The sequence below is a fragment of the Ammospiza nelsoni genome, chromosome 1, assembly GCF_027579445.1.
Source record: "Ammospiza nelsoni isolate bAmmNel1 chromosome 1, bAmmNel1.pri, whole genome shotgun sequence".
NCBI lineage: Eukaryota > Metazoa > Chordata > Aves > Passeriformes > Passerellidae > Ammospiza > Ammospiza nelsoni.
In genome coordinates this window covers 120,465,427-120,480,875 of record NC_080633.1, presented here as the reverse complement: position 1 = coordinate 120,480,875, position 15,449 = coordinate 120,465,427, and the positions used below count along the sequence as shown (strand labels likewise).

Sequence of the window (15,449 nt, the reverse complement as noted above, 5' to 3'; positions counted from 1 at the left end):
TGACTTAATATTTATAGAACAGAGATATAAATACTAATTCATCTTTATGCCACAAAACACATCTTTTACCTGTTGCTTTACTAAGATGAAGCTCTTGGCACTTACGAGCTTTCAAAAGACAAAAAATTTAGCAGGCTGTGGGATAATAATGATGAGTGCTTAAACATAGAAGTAAAAGATGGGATTTTTAGATAAACTACTCAGGAATTTTGAAATTCAGTGGGCAAAAAAGGCTATATTTAACTAAAAATCAAATCACTTCCTGAAACCCAAAGCAATTATTAGAAACACATCACTCTAAATCTCTGTACAGGAAGATTGCAATAGCTCTCCAAAAAATCAACTTAAATCCATGGTAAAAGAAGTCTTAGTTGAGCCTAAAAGGAATAAAAATGCAGCACCATTACATTACCAAATTCTATTACAATAGTTAATTGCTCACATTTACAGTGATTTCATAATCTCCCATTATGGCAGCTGCAGGGAGGAGACAGAGCAGAGGAACATGTGAAGTCTTGGCACTGAAATCACAGAATGTATGTTAAAGGCTTATTAAGACTATTTAATCCCTTTCCCTGCTGATTATGGATTGTCCTCCATTGTACACTTCCTAGTGTTTTGTCTAACCTAGTTTTAAATATCTCAAGCAATGGGAATGTCTTCAGTTCCCTTAGGAGATTACTTCAAGGCTAATGGATTTCACTGGCAGAGATGCCTTTTGATCTCCTGCCTACATTTGCCCTTACTTTATTCCTTTTGATTAAGAAAGTTTCTTTCCTTTTTTTTTTTTTTGTGCGATAGATACAAGATACCCCACGACTATTAGAAATTCCACTCCCTTCCCCATTTTTACAGTGATAGGCATTTTTGAGTGAGGGATCTAGACAATTTCCATCCAGATAAAGCCAGTAGCAAGCTGCCAGCAGTGCTAGCAGTCAGCATAGTCATACTTCTTTGGCTGCTGCTGTGCCACTAGAAGTGGTTTCCATATGCAGCCCTCAGCCAGCTACTTGTCACCACCCTCTTCCCAGAGGTTATGCACACCCTCCCACTCCTGATTTTCTGGCTGAACTATTGCTAGAATTGCTGCTTAAAATGAGCCAATTTACTTAAAGCCTGTTTAAACAGTGAATTATTGCTTACCCATCTCTCTCTTTCTGGCTGACATGGGCTAGACAATCCTCCCAGCTCCATCTCAGCTAGCCCAGGGGATGGATGGTAACTCCCAACAAGGTGGTGGTGACCTTTGATGCAGCAGAAAGGGAAATGCCAATGCAAGCATTCACAATTCCCCCTCTGCTCCTGGTGTTCTGTGGAAACTGGGAACAACTAGTGATGAGACAATTGGAGATTGCAAGGAGACAGCTGCATTTTTTCCAGGCTGGAGGTGCCTACCTGAGCTCTGCACAAAAGTCACTCTGGTTTGCGTTGCATAAACAACTTGCTTCTTCACCTACTTTGACAAGATTGCTTACAGTAAAATTACTTTCTTCTGAAAAAAAAAGTGCATGTTTTGTCCACTACAGATGCTGACTATAACTCTGAAAAGGAGGACACTCATGGAGTTGGGTGGTGCAGTGCCAGGTACCGTGGCTGTGCATGCTGCATACTCCCAGCCTAGCCGGCGTGAGGATGGGAGACCCAGATACCAGCCAAACAGAGGATTCAGTCTGTCACTGGGAGTGTTATGCTTCTGTAGAACACTCAAACGGTATTGAGTTATTTTCATATTTTATAAATACCCTAGATGCCATCACGAGACACCTCACTGATAGAAATCACTAAGAATTAGGAAGCAGTGCATTTTTAATAAATATAACAACACACAGTCCCTCTCACAGAAATAAGAATTTTTGTCTGCAAAGTACAACCATTAAGAGAAATTTAAGTATTAAGGACTCTTTAATGCTTTGCAAATGGCTGAGGATGGGGTGATAAATGCATTTTTTCCCCGGCCTGTTCCAAATTATAATATTTTGCCAACATAGCTATGTCAGTTGCTGGTGTGAAAAATTCACATCCCCAGCAGATATTGCTATGTTTGCAGAACTCCTGGTGTGGACGTAACTTTGCCAGAAGGAGAGAGCTTATATTGGCTCAACTTACATCACTTAGGGAGGTGGTGTAACTATGCCAGAAAAACTCCTTCTGTCAGTTTGAACAGTATGTGCTGCGGGGTGCTCTGCCAGTGACAGCAACGGCAGAGCTGTGGGGCAGACAAGACTGGGATCGTTGTCGCTCCATACATCCACTTTTAATTAGCAGATTAATCAACATGCCACATTTGAGAAAAGCATCTCATCAAAGACTGCTGCATTTATTGACATCCTCAGTCTGCCTGTCTGCTAATATATCAGAACTGCTACTTTGAAGCCTGTCTTGAAACAAGAAACCATGTGCTTTCAAATGCCTATTCTTGGAAACCAGACGGCTTAAGTTATGACCTCCCTAGGTGTGTTGGCATCTTTTTTGCAGTCATATAATTTTATGTTTTCTTGTGTCCCTTCTTGGCATCTACTGGCCTCCAGAACTGTACTTTGGAAGACTCTCCTCACTCTGTTAAAGAAATTGATTTATTCTGATCTAAGCTTAATTTAATTTTTTTTTTTAATAAAAGAGAAAATAATTGTTGCATTAAACTCTCTTAAGTGTCTTTAATATGCCCTTGGTGTACTTTTCTCCAAAATATCACATCACCTTCTTTCACTTGACTCTGAATGCTATTCATGCCTGAGATGTATATAGATAGACACTGATGGCAGCAGTTGGTTTCAGTATCAGCTGGTTCCTTCCCGTAGCCAGAGCGTGCCTGGCGGCACTTTCCGGTGCTGAGTGACCTCCGTGTTTATGTCTAATATCCTGTCTCCATTTACCAGCGGGCTGTAATACCATGCACACTTGCTAACACTTATGAAATATATACAAGCACTGAAAGTATTGCTTAGGGAAGCAATAGAAAGGTAAATATTGCCATGGGAGTGCTCATTTGAACTAGGTCTACCTTCCATATTTAACTGCCTTGGCTTTACTTTTCGTAACTGTGACAGAATGACTTGCAATAATTCAATCTGAGGAGAAGTACATTTTTGTCTAGAAAATGGAGTGGTCTTTAGGAAAACAGAGAAGTAACAAACTACCATTGTTAATATTATTACTATTATTACTGTCCAGCATGTTTCTGGATGCCACCTTAAAAGCCAGAGGGCTGATACCTGCAATGGCACCTAGAACCAGGACCTGGAAAATTCCCAACTCTTCATTCTTCTTTAGATAATATCATACAAGTGGTTTTGAGCCAGCAGCTCTTCCACTCCCCTTGCTCATCTTTTTTTAGCTGCAGAGTCATCTATGCTATACCACTGACTGTGTTTGCTGAAGAAAATACAAAGGAGATCATCACAACCTCAAAGTATCACTGAATTCCGTTGTGTCTTATCAATGTCCATAACAACAGGTTAGGAACAAGAACAAGTGGAACAGAATTTAATTGGAGAAAGGAAAATGTGGTGATAAATGACCCTCACAGTTCTGACATTTTTGTCTGGAAAGCAAACAAGAAAAGCAGTACCACATTAAATACATACGGCATGTGTAAATGTGTTTCACTAGTAGAGGATGTACTCAGAACAAACAAAAAATATTATATTTGTGATCAGCTATCTGGAAAAGTTTTAGATTAAGACTTTTTTCCATTTTCTAAAACACTCTGAACAGTGCCCTTAAACCAGTATGATCATATGCATTTAAATAATAAATAATTTCAAAATATATTGCACAAAGACTATGATAAAATTAATGAAGAAAGCAATTATAGGCTATAATTAGTGCCAAAAAAAACCCATACTGAAAGTAAACTGGAAGAAAATTTCCAGTTGCACTGTGTGCACATCAGTGAAAGTTTCTTTAAATAGTTTCTAGTTTCTTAAAATCATGTAAAGAAGCAAGATTACTATCATGCTATTCTTTTACAGTGATTTCATTTCCTGAGAGAAAAGCTTACTTTTATAGTTTGCTAATAACTTAATTAACTAACAAGCTTAGACTCTGAGGCGCTTACTCCTGCCAGTCTCTGCTTTACACAGATATGGCTGTATTAAATTGGCTTTGTCACAGAACTGTTCTCTCTTCCTCCATCCCCTTGGTGTGACACAATCTTAATTTACAGGCAAACCTGAATAGGTCCTTTAAAACTTGATGATGGGATGCCTCTCTCTATGCCTTAATAATGCAAAAAGCTATGAAAGGAATTTAAGGAAGAAGAGATCTTTTAACCTAAAGAAAGGCATCTAATACAAGAAATGAAGCAAATATTAAAACTCCTCTACACACAGAAGATGTGGCAGTGCAGGCAGGCCACCATCTTACTGATTTACTCTCACTGAGCAGAACTGTTACATTTCAGAGCACAAGGATATTTGGCAAGAATAGCTGGGATCAGCCAATTTGTTAACCTCTCTGCTAAGGCTGCAGGCTGTGGTGGTGTTTGTAATGTGGGCACCTGTTCAAAAAAGAGCAGAACAGAGGCAACTCCCTTTACACAAACTTTTCCATTTTGTGAACCACATCTTAAATGAGACCACATCCCTCCCATACAGACTGAGGGACACCTCCCATCTCACCAGTAACCAGCTAATATTTCTGTAACAGCTACAATAACTCAGTCTATGAACTCAGCGGGGAAGTAAAAAGAAAAAAAAATAATAACAAAAAAATAAACAGACTGGAATGGAAGGTTTTCATTTCTTTTCATTCTATTTGCTGTCTAGAAATGAGACAGCTACAGCTCTCTCCAGCTGACAGGGGTCCTCTCTTTGACAGCTGTCAGACTGGGAGGTACTTTGTGTGCCAGCAATAACCACTGTCTGCGGAGGACAGGGACACGGTGGGATGACAGCTGAGCTAGATGTCACCCGAGTGAGGACATGTAACTGCAGCATCTGTGCTAGGGTGCTGTGCTGGGGTGCTGGCTCCCTGTATTACCATCAGAGAGGGCAAACCACCTCCAGAAGTAGATCTGGAGGGAAAGAGGCTCACTTGGATTTATCTGTTGTTTCCATCCACCGCCAAGGAATTCAGCCATGCACCTTAGTTTTTCTCATCTCCTGCATTTGGCACAAGTCAGGGGCCTAAAATGTGGCCAGTTTTACCTATCAGCCAGTACTGAGATCTGTGTGCCATAGGGAAAATACAATGAACCATATAAAAGTGCCTTGCAAAAGCCAAAGATGCTCTGGGAACTGTCCCAAGGTGAACTTGCTGTGGGGACTGAACTTGCTGCAGCTCCAGGGATTCCTGCTCCAACACGCAAACAACATGTGATTTACTGTATCTGTTGCAGTTCTAAGTTTAAAATGTTTACTGCACTCCTGATGCTTTATCCACTCTGAAACAAAAATATTTTCCAACAGAGTGTTGAGCTGTGGCTAACATCATAAAATGTCTGTTGGTGACTTACTGGGAAATGAACAAATAAACAAACCAAAAAAAACCCCAACCCCAAACCATTACAACACAAAAAGACAAAAACAACAAACCACCAGAAACATTTAATTTCCTCCACAATGAAGATGAATTTCTCCGACTCTTTAAAAGTCCCTCAGTGCTCGCTGTCCTTCCCAAACCCTCTCTTGTCTCCATAACATGTCATTTGAAGCTCATTTTCAATTGGGCAATAAATAAAGACAAGCTAACGTAATTGGGGGTTTTATTATTTGCCTCTTTGCGGGGTTTTCCGGCGTGCTTTACCTGGGAAATTCTTTAGGAACAGTCTAACAGCTTCCCCCGCACGGGGTGCACAGACACCCGGGGCGGCTGCGGCAGAGGGGCGAGGCGAGGATGAGGACGGGGCGGGGGATGAGGAAGGAGAGGGTGAGGGAGGAGCGGGCGGACTCACCTCGCGGCGGGCGGCGGAGGCTGCGGCGGGCCAGGCGGCGGGCGCGGCGGGGAGCGGAGGCTGCGGCCGACCGGGGGAGCTGCGGGGAGCGGAGGCTACGGCCGGCCGGGGGAGCTGCGGGAGCGGTGGCTGCGGCCGGCCGGGGGAGCTGCGGGAGCGGTGGCTGCGGCCGGCCGGGGGAGCTGCGGGGAGCTGCGGGAGCTGCGGTGCCCGGAGCGCGGCGGGGCCGCAGTGCCCGGAGGGCCCGGCCCGGCCCGGCCCGCCCTGCCCCGCTGCCGCCGCCGCCGCCGGCGGGAAGGTCACGCTGCAGGCCGCTGTGCTCTGCTGTGGCTGAGGCACCGCCGTGCACCTGGCTGCAATCGTGCAGAAATATGTCAGCTTGCCCAAAATGATGCAATTTCACATGGGTTGGGGTAGTCTCAGGGAAATTTTAGAATATTGAAATAGATTTGGTCTGTAAAGCTATTTTGTCCTGATACCTTTCTATCACCCTGGGGAAAATCCCTTGGTAAAGTATGACTCCTACCACTGTTTAATGAGTTGCTTAGAAAACATCAGCATGGTTGATGCTTTTGGGGATCATTTTATAGAAAAGACAAAAGTTATTCTCCAGCTTCAGGAGAGAGGACTCTAATCTAAATGACCTCAAACTCTAATCCAAGTCACTTCTGGGAGTACCAGAGGTGAGGATAGACATTTGACTAAGGAGCTCAGTGTACAGCTGCACTACAGAAGCCAGAAACGTTTAGCAAGTATTTTTTACAGTTGATTTTCTTTTATAAATAGCTTATATGGCTTTTCCAATTGCAAATCTTCACCAGTCTGACATTTTATTTCAGCCATTGGAAGACTATTCATTAAAAGAGCCACAGCTGCTCTGCAGGCAGTCACAACTCATAATTAATATCCTTCTATATGAGGACATATAAAAAAATCTTTTCTCTTTGTCCTAGTGTTTATGGCAGTGATGTGTCAGACTGCCAGTAAATTTGAAACCTGAGGAGTTTGTTTTTGGAGTCTCCAGTGGAGATCAAAGTTTCAACAGTCACTCTCTCACTGAAAACTTTTGCCCGTATCAGGCTCATTAGTAGAGTTGTTACTATAAGTACTGAGCAATATCTCTTTTATGAAAGTTGGACTGTTAAAACAACAAAATAAATTATTTCTGAGCAAAAGTAAGACAGAAAAATTTCCCTGAACTGGGGACCAATATACTTCAGCAAACACTGGCTGTAAAACAAAGGAATAGTCTCCTTCTCCAGCTCCCACAGATATGATTTTTCCTCTGATACCTTGGGAGGGAAGCTGAGCTACAGCTACTTCCTGACTTGCAGGACTTTGGAGAGACCATTGTCCTTCAGCAATCTAAACCTTTCTGAAGTACAGCTATTCACATTTACAACCCACACGTAACTCATTAGCACAATATTTATGGATGACATTGTCTTGACTCTGTCACCCTTACATGGCCAGGAGTCTGATTTTCCATCTGTGTCAGTCTAACACTGCTGTACTTCAGCGAGCCCCTTAATTTTGGGCAGACCACACAGAAAAAGACTAGAGATATTTAGAATATGAACAATAGAGATATTTACAGCATGAACAATCATCCCCATTGTGAATGTGTGATCATAGAAATGCTTTGTAAAAACTTCAGCGTGGATAGAAAGGGACCCATTTGAAAGGATCCAAGCCTCCCTTAGCTTTTTAATCTCCTGCTTCATCAAAGTATTTTTAAACCTTCCTCACTTTCTAAAAGTAAAAGACAAACATCTTTTAAAAACCTTTCAGACACATTGATATGACCTTTCTAGTCAACATAAGATAATGATGATTAAGGCATAATAAATTATCATCCATATGTGCAAAGCATCTGTCCAGTCTTTGATTCTGAAGATGCAAATTCAGACTTTCATCTTTAAGTTTTTCTGAGGATGTTTTTGGCTAGAAGTTAATCATACAGTTGTGACAATATTATATAAATTTTGACCTGTTCAAAAATCACTCCAGAGGACATCCCACACTGTTGGGTGAAAATGACTTCTTTTTTTTCCACCTTAACATTGACAGACTGATGATGAATAACAATAACTCTCCAGTTCCACTTTGGCTCACATGTGCAAAGACTCTTGTCTGTCACACCTGTCTCCCAACCAAGACATCTGCTCTAGTACAGTCCTGTCAGCTTCATCAAATACTTCCCAGTATCATAACAGGTCATCCAGTGACTGAAACACATCTCTGCTGTTGGCAGAAGGCCACATTGCTTTTGAAACCCTCTCCCTTCTCTCAACCCTGGAAAAAACACGCTTGAAAGAAATACCGAGAGATGAAGAGTTTTCCATTCTCATTGCAAAAAATTCTGAGTCTGTGCACTCGATCTCTATTTAAGGGAGTGTAAAATACCCCCAAGGCAGTGTCCCCAGCAGATGACTCCTCTTGGATTTCAGTTGTGTCACTGGAGCCAATAGGGCTGGGCAGAAGGAGGAGCTGAGGAATAACTGAATGAAACAGACCTGCCTGGTTGGAAAGATGCAAAATGTCTTGACACACTTTGTCCTCTGCTGCTAGTCAAGGACACGTACAGATCTCTACTGATGACAGCCTTCCCTTCCATAAATCTTGTGGTTTTATTTTTCAGTACCAGCCTGGCCATCTTCTCTCACTCACACTGCCACACAATGCTATGGAACTGCTGGATTGATGTGGTGCTAAAATTGCCTATAAGCAAGGTTATCAAATAAAAATTGCTGCTTGGTTATTTTTCAGCATGCCTTTTTTTTTTCCTCAGAGTAACTAGTCAAAAATCTAACAATTTGTTACTAAATTTACTTCAATGCTGTTGCCAATCTGCTGAATATGACAGACCACATTGTGTATGGACACAAGCTTAAGACAGTATTTTACAATCCCTGCTTATTCCATTTGTAAGAGACATGGGAAATACATGACAGTCTGTCCTGCCTTGTGATTAAGAGGCTGCTCTTCAACTCCCTTTCCCTATCTACCTGCCATAAAATAGGTTATGAGATTAAAACGAGTCTTATTTAATTCTAACTTTTAACTGTAATTATGGAACATTTGACAGGGGAAAAGGCTAGTGGAAATACTGAATCTGTTTTATCCAAGTGGGTTGAGGCTATGTAGCCACAGCACAATGGAAGACAAAGTTCTGTATAAGAATAAAACAGATTTTGAAATGTGTTTGCTGTTGGGTGAGGTTACACTAATTTATGATGGGAAAATAGTATGTTACTTCTTTGTAATGCACTTCTGGGCCAATTTTGCACACTATAGTTATGACACAGCAGAATTTATAAACAAGATTAACTGCTGTTATAGCTTCACCTTGTCATTCTTTCACAGCAATACCATCTAGTAGAAATCAAGTAACTGCAACTTCCCTGGCCTTGGAGCTTCCCTTCAGCTATCCTAAGGCAGCCAGCAGTTAGCAGCCACCATTACTTTGCCTGTTGCTTGCTGCAAAGGAAAAAAAATATTTTCCTTTGATTTCTTTTACTAGTTTTCTCTACCTGTCAAACAAATGTAAGTTTTAGCTTCATTTTAGTGATTTTCTTGATGTGGCCCTTATGAAGACCTGAGGATTTTTGTGCTCTTCTATCTAACACGGTTTCTTCTTCCAGTAACTCTTCCATGCCCTATCCTATGCCATTACTGAAGCTGGAATGCTATCCCCTTTAGGATCCCTGCTGCCACAAACAATAGGCCATGGTGACAAATTACCAAATAAGCATTTTGAGTTCACCTCTTTTGAGGTTTTGGTTTGGGTTTTTTTTCAGTCATCATTATTTTCCTCCTTTTTCATGGTTATAGGATATGGTTATGCACCACCAGATTCAATTGATATTTTATCACCATACCTCCCTGGGAACATGTTTAGTCCATTGGTGACTCAAAACACTCAGAGATGCCTTTTTGGTTCAGTTTAGAATACAATCAAATATCAAAATTTTGCACCAAGGAAAAGAAGTTGGCCAGTTCTGCTGTCCATTATGTAAATATTTGCTTTTTTACGCTAGAACTTTCAATACTTTAGGATAACTGTAGTTTGAAGAAAATTAAAATTGATAACTAGCAGTTACAGCAAGGAAACAGTCATGTAGAGTTATATTCTGCTTCACGTTTATGATATTTCCCATTTCTAAAGCATATGCTTGATTTATGTCTTACAGAAATGAATATCCAAAATGAAAGGGCAATGTACTGCTTTGTAATCTTTGAATACCTTGTTACTTTACAATGACCAGGCAACTTTCCATCTGTAGTTTTGCAAAGAGGTTCCTGGCTGACCCAAAAGTTATGTGTTTTATCTTTGGTCTCCACAAGCTTAGCCAGGTAAAGTAGTGCATCATGAGTTACTTCATCCACAAGTCTCTTTTTGAAGTCTTGCCAACAGTCTCCTTTTGTTTTGAATGACTTGGCAGACATTGGGGAAAAAAATTAAGATTGTGTCTATGCCTTTAAATATGTCCCCCTTTATTTTGCTGCAAGAATCCTGTCCCTGTCACCTGTGTTGAAGAAAATTGCTAGCTGAACTTATGAACTTGCTGTGCAGAGATGTTCTGGGTGGTACTGAGTTAGCATTGCTGGCTGGGTCCATGAGGCAACTATGTAAAAAAAAAAACCTGCTTGAGATTTTAGAAAAGCTCACTCAGTCATGGATTGTGTACTGAGATTATGTCTAATTTCTGTGAACAATTTCTTTTGTTGGTTATGTACAGTCTTAATAAACAGTGACATAAAAGCCTGATGGTAGCTGCGTTTGTTTTAAAATGCTCGTGAGTATGATGAAAGAAGACTGAAATAGGAGATATGGATATGAAAATCTTACAGGAATTGCAGACAATATTCATTCCATTTGGAGATGCCATCCTCCAGCAGCTATCTCCTGACTACATCCCTGCTGAGCACACTGCTAGTAGGGGTAGGAAAGGAGAAGCAGAAATGACCGTACAGACCTCCCAGGTGATATTTGTGATGGAGAAAAACAAAACCAGTGTCAGCTATCAAACACTGATGATGCTATGGCAAAATAAATTACAAAAAGGAAGATTTTAAAAATTTCATACCCTGAGATTAGTTTTTATCATGGTGTCTTCTGCCCAAAGGTGGGCTGTGCATGGAAATGGAGACAGCGGATGCCGTGGGAGTCAAAACAAAAATAGCAAAATATTCAATAAAAGTGTAAACAAACAATAGAACTGGCACACAGATTTGTAATAAGCATGAGAGCAAGTTAGGATTATTTTGCCTTATTTTACAAGCAAGAACCCAGGCACAAAATTTAATGCTAAATTTCCAATTCCCTAATTCTCTATTAATAGAAGTGCCTGATAAGAGATGTCATGGGTGCAGAAAACATTCCACAGGAAGAGTGATTGAAACTGTCTGTGACTTCTTTATTTAGAAAGGAGAGAAATAGAAGAGGCTCAGCTGGAGAGAATAAGAATAAGAAATGGCTAAATGAAGGCAGATAGAGCCAAGAGAGTTCCCATTTCCATGAAAGAAAAGGCTCTTACTTTCTTTGAAAGTAAGAGAAAACCCCAAATCAATAGAAACAATTAAATTTCTACAAGTCAAAAATTACTAAAGCTTGTCACTGCAAGGTACCACTAAGCTAAAAACCTTGGGAGAATTCAAAATAGAGACGAAATACTTCCTGACTAAAATGCAGAACAGTGGAAAGAAAATAAGCCTACCCACTAGGAAAAAAGATTCTGTTTGGAAACAGACACTAGATTTAAGACTAATGTCAATAGGAAGAAGTTTTTCCTAAAAATATGTTATTTGGTACTGTCTATCTACCACAAGGTCCTCTGCTTCAGACAGCATTTGGCATTAGCTAGAGCTAGAAACAAGAGTCTTGCTCAATGGACCACAGCATTGCCTAGTTTGTGTTGCACCTCACAGGAAGATGAATTCGATTTTATAATTCAGAAAATACTTCTAATACTTTTTTTTTTCCTGGAAATTTCTCAGCACATCTTTCCTTTGTGTTGGGAAAGGGATGGACAGTTACCTGATATGGAAACTGGCTTTTTTTAATGGCTGCTTTGGCCAGCTGTAATTTTATATCAGTGAGTCTCCTATCTTTTAAATGTGCTGTTTTCTTTACAGTCTTTCTATTGCCCACAGGCAACTTCCTTACTCCTACCTGTCTCCTTCTCTATTTCTCCTCCTTCCTAATCACAGCTTGAAACTACCATTTCTGGCATGCCTCAGTCTAAAGGATTAATATTGTACTAAACATGCCTGTAATTCAGGCATTATTTTGAAAACAATTAGTCTTTTTCTATTTTCTTGCTCACCCAAATCAGCTGCAGTGGGAAACTTTTCGAACAGGATCAGAATGTCAACACCTTGCCAAATAAATTAAACGTCTCAGTAATGAGTGGGGGCTGGGGGGTGGGATGGTTTTAGGTATTGTTTTTTGCTAAAATCCAGAGGAGACACTAGAACTATACTGGATACCCATAAACCACCAGGAAGAAAATAAAGTGATATTCCTATCCCTTCTTGTTCAGGTGAGAAAAAACAGATGGAATGAAATAAAACAAAACTGAGGAGCTGCTCCCTGCTGTGTATAGGGAGTTTTGTGTGTGTATGCAACTCTGTGAGCTGCAGAGAGCCAAAGAAGCACAAACTGATTAAAAATAAATAAAATTTCTCCCAAAAATTACCCATAGGAAGCTGCTCACAGCTTCAAATGAAATGTGGACCTTGAGTTCCTGTTTATTATTTGTGCGCTGTGACTGATTGCACAATAATGAGGATCTCTATTTAGCTTAGTGAATACTAAGATCTATGTTTATCATCTGAAAATCAGTGTTAGAAATTTTTGGGTAAACTTAGAGCATAAAAGGTCAAAAAAATATTTTCAAACAGAATGGGAGATATGAGATAATAGTGTCCTGCAGTAATATTGTTCAAGGCTTCTTTCAGCTGATCACTAGGCGAGAGAGTGGATGAGAACCAAGAAAGTGAAGTTCAGAAAGTGTTCCAGTCAGGGAACAAAATCTCAGATATTTATGAAGACATATAATTTTCTGTTTCTCATACATAGTTACCTAATAAATCCTTGTCTCTCACTGCATAACAACACTTTGTATGACTTTGTATAACTCCATTCTGCTTGATATCAGTGAGACAGCAGTAAAAGAGTATGAGCCATACATTCTCTGCAAGAGAAAACCTTTTTGATTGACTTATAAAAAGTACAGAAAGCTCAACAATTTACCATTCAGACAATAAGCTATTCTCATGGAATTTATTTCTTTTTCAATTTACTTTCTATGTGCTAGCAAACACACATAATCAGCAAAATATAAAGGAGTAGAGGATTTATAAAAACACAATTTAAGCTTTTCTGAAATACCTTCTGCTTTATCCCATGAAATCTGGATCTGTTGAACTCTAGAACTGTGAGTTGGCCACAGGATGATATTTGTGATGGTTGGGAAAACACACTTCCCCTCAGAGGGAAATGTTAATTAACAAATCTGCTGTTTAGATAGAAATGAATTACCATGAATTTGCTATTTTTTTTCCCCTGGCTTCAACTATTAGTTATGACTGGGAAGAAAAGCACAAAATGCTGTTTGGTCTTGTAAAGCAAAAACACTCCACCCCCACTGCCTCCCTAAAAAACCCCAAAAACCCACAAAGAAAAACACACAAGAAAAAGAAGTTACATTTATCAAGATCCATCTCTCCAAAGAAACCTCTGAAATGTATCCAATAAATCACCCAGTCTTTAAAATACCACTTTTATGTTCATGAGAGTGACTGTCATCTAGCAGGACAGTGATCTCAAACATCTTTTTATCTGCATTGAAAAATGTGAAAATGTCCAAATGTCCAAGATAGGATTCTTGGAAGTTACAACATCCAAATGTTATTTTGTGTAGTATGCACTGTATGTTTTGGAGAAGATTTGTAGAAGTCAAAGAAAAATCCCCTTAGCAAGAGAACAATATATTTTATTGGATTTGAGTACCTAAGACATCATGATGGAATTCTGCAGTGTTGTAACACCACTTCTCTCATCTTTGAGATATAAAATACAAAAAGTCTGCTAGGAGTCATTTATTGCTTTAGGAATTGTAGTTTTTATCCACAAGTTTTGTGGAAGAGGTGAAGACTGAAGAAGAACCAGATATTGTTTGCTAATCAAAATGCAGTAAAATAAATTGAAATTAAAAAAAAAAAAAAATAAAAGAAAACAACAAAAGAGTGGCAAACCAAAACACCAAAGAGAGGACTGGGAAGGGCTCTGTTTTAAGCTACAGATGCTTCCTTGGCAGATGGATAGGTGTTAGAATTTGACACTACAGGAATGCAAGTAGAAATTAATTTTATGGGGTTTTTAGCTTGTATCACTACATAACTTCACAATGATAAAGTGAGTAGTTGGTTAGGTTTTGCTGCTGTGGTATTCAGTCTTAGTGAAGCTGGACTGTGAAAGTAATACAAGGAATTGAAATAATTTTTAACAGCTGCTTTGTAATTGCAGAGAAAAATGTCAGTTCACAATGAACTTATTTGATATGATAGGTGTCAAGCACATTACTAAAGAGAAATGCTGTGAGGGAGGAAAGCCTGGGATTTTAACAAAGAAGGGACAGTTAAGGACAATCTACCTGGGGTTTTCTACAAATTGTGCTTTTTGTCATTTGTAATCGACTCTCATCTGGAAATCTAAGATCACTTATGCTTCCCTATTTCCCCTGTCACACCTTAAATGCTCCCATCTTTTTAAGTGGGGCTTTAGGACTCACACAGTGCTAATCTCCCTAGAAAGTGTTTAAGTGTTTAAGGTTAGTGATGGATGACTTTGGAGAAGAGGCAAAGAGCTCACTTCTCTAGGGTAACTGGTTAACACAGTAATGTCTAAATGTCTTAAATATCCTCATCATCATAAATGGCTATACTGGAGAGTAAAACATGGAAAATTACTGCAATGGCAGCATAAAACTTTTACATATAATAACTTGATCATTACTTCAAATAACTACTCACAATTTTTTTTTCTGTAAGTGTCAGCAACTTTTATTTTTGTGCCAATGTGTTTTTTTTAAGATTTCATAGAGGAAATAAAATTCATTTGAAATTGCCCTAGTGCATAAAAACTAACAATTTGCAAAGTACTTACACCATTTAAAGTAAATAGTTAAATGGTCAGAGAGACATGGTTTCAAGAAATAACTGAATCATAGTCTTTTATTGCCTAAAAGTTTCTATTTCTCATACTTTTCCTAAATTCCATATACTCATAACTCATGAAATGTGCAAACATAAGAGGCTTAGGGACAGAAATTTTGCATTATCCAAGGAACAGGGACAGTACAGTACAAGACTCCACACGCAGCTCCATGAAAGAGTTTTAAAGCTGACCCAAAGGCTGTTAATGCAGACTGCCTCCGTGTGCTTTCAGAAGGGAACATCTCTGTTTGAAAGAACTTTGCACTGAACCACAGATATTGTAGGAGTTTGGCAAAGGGCCTTGTGTAAAGATATTTATTTGCAGTGATGAAGA

General features: G+C 39.5%; 1 protein-coding gene across 1 annotated transcript in view; it reads right to left on the bottom strand.

Annotated features, from left to right (window-relative positions):
• The window catches only part of SULF1 (sulfatase 1), a 185,591-nt gene extending 179,684 nt beyond the window's left edge, over window positions 1–5,907 (bottom strand). The window contains exon 1 of the mRNA XM_059479560.1: window positions 5,894–5,907. The gene's annotated coding sequence lies outside the window, so the exon portion shown is untranslated. The remainder of the gene's footprint in view (window positions 1–5,893) is intronic.
• Between the last annotated feature and the right edge of the window lie 9,542 nt (window positions 5,908–15,449).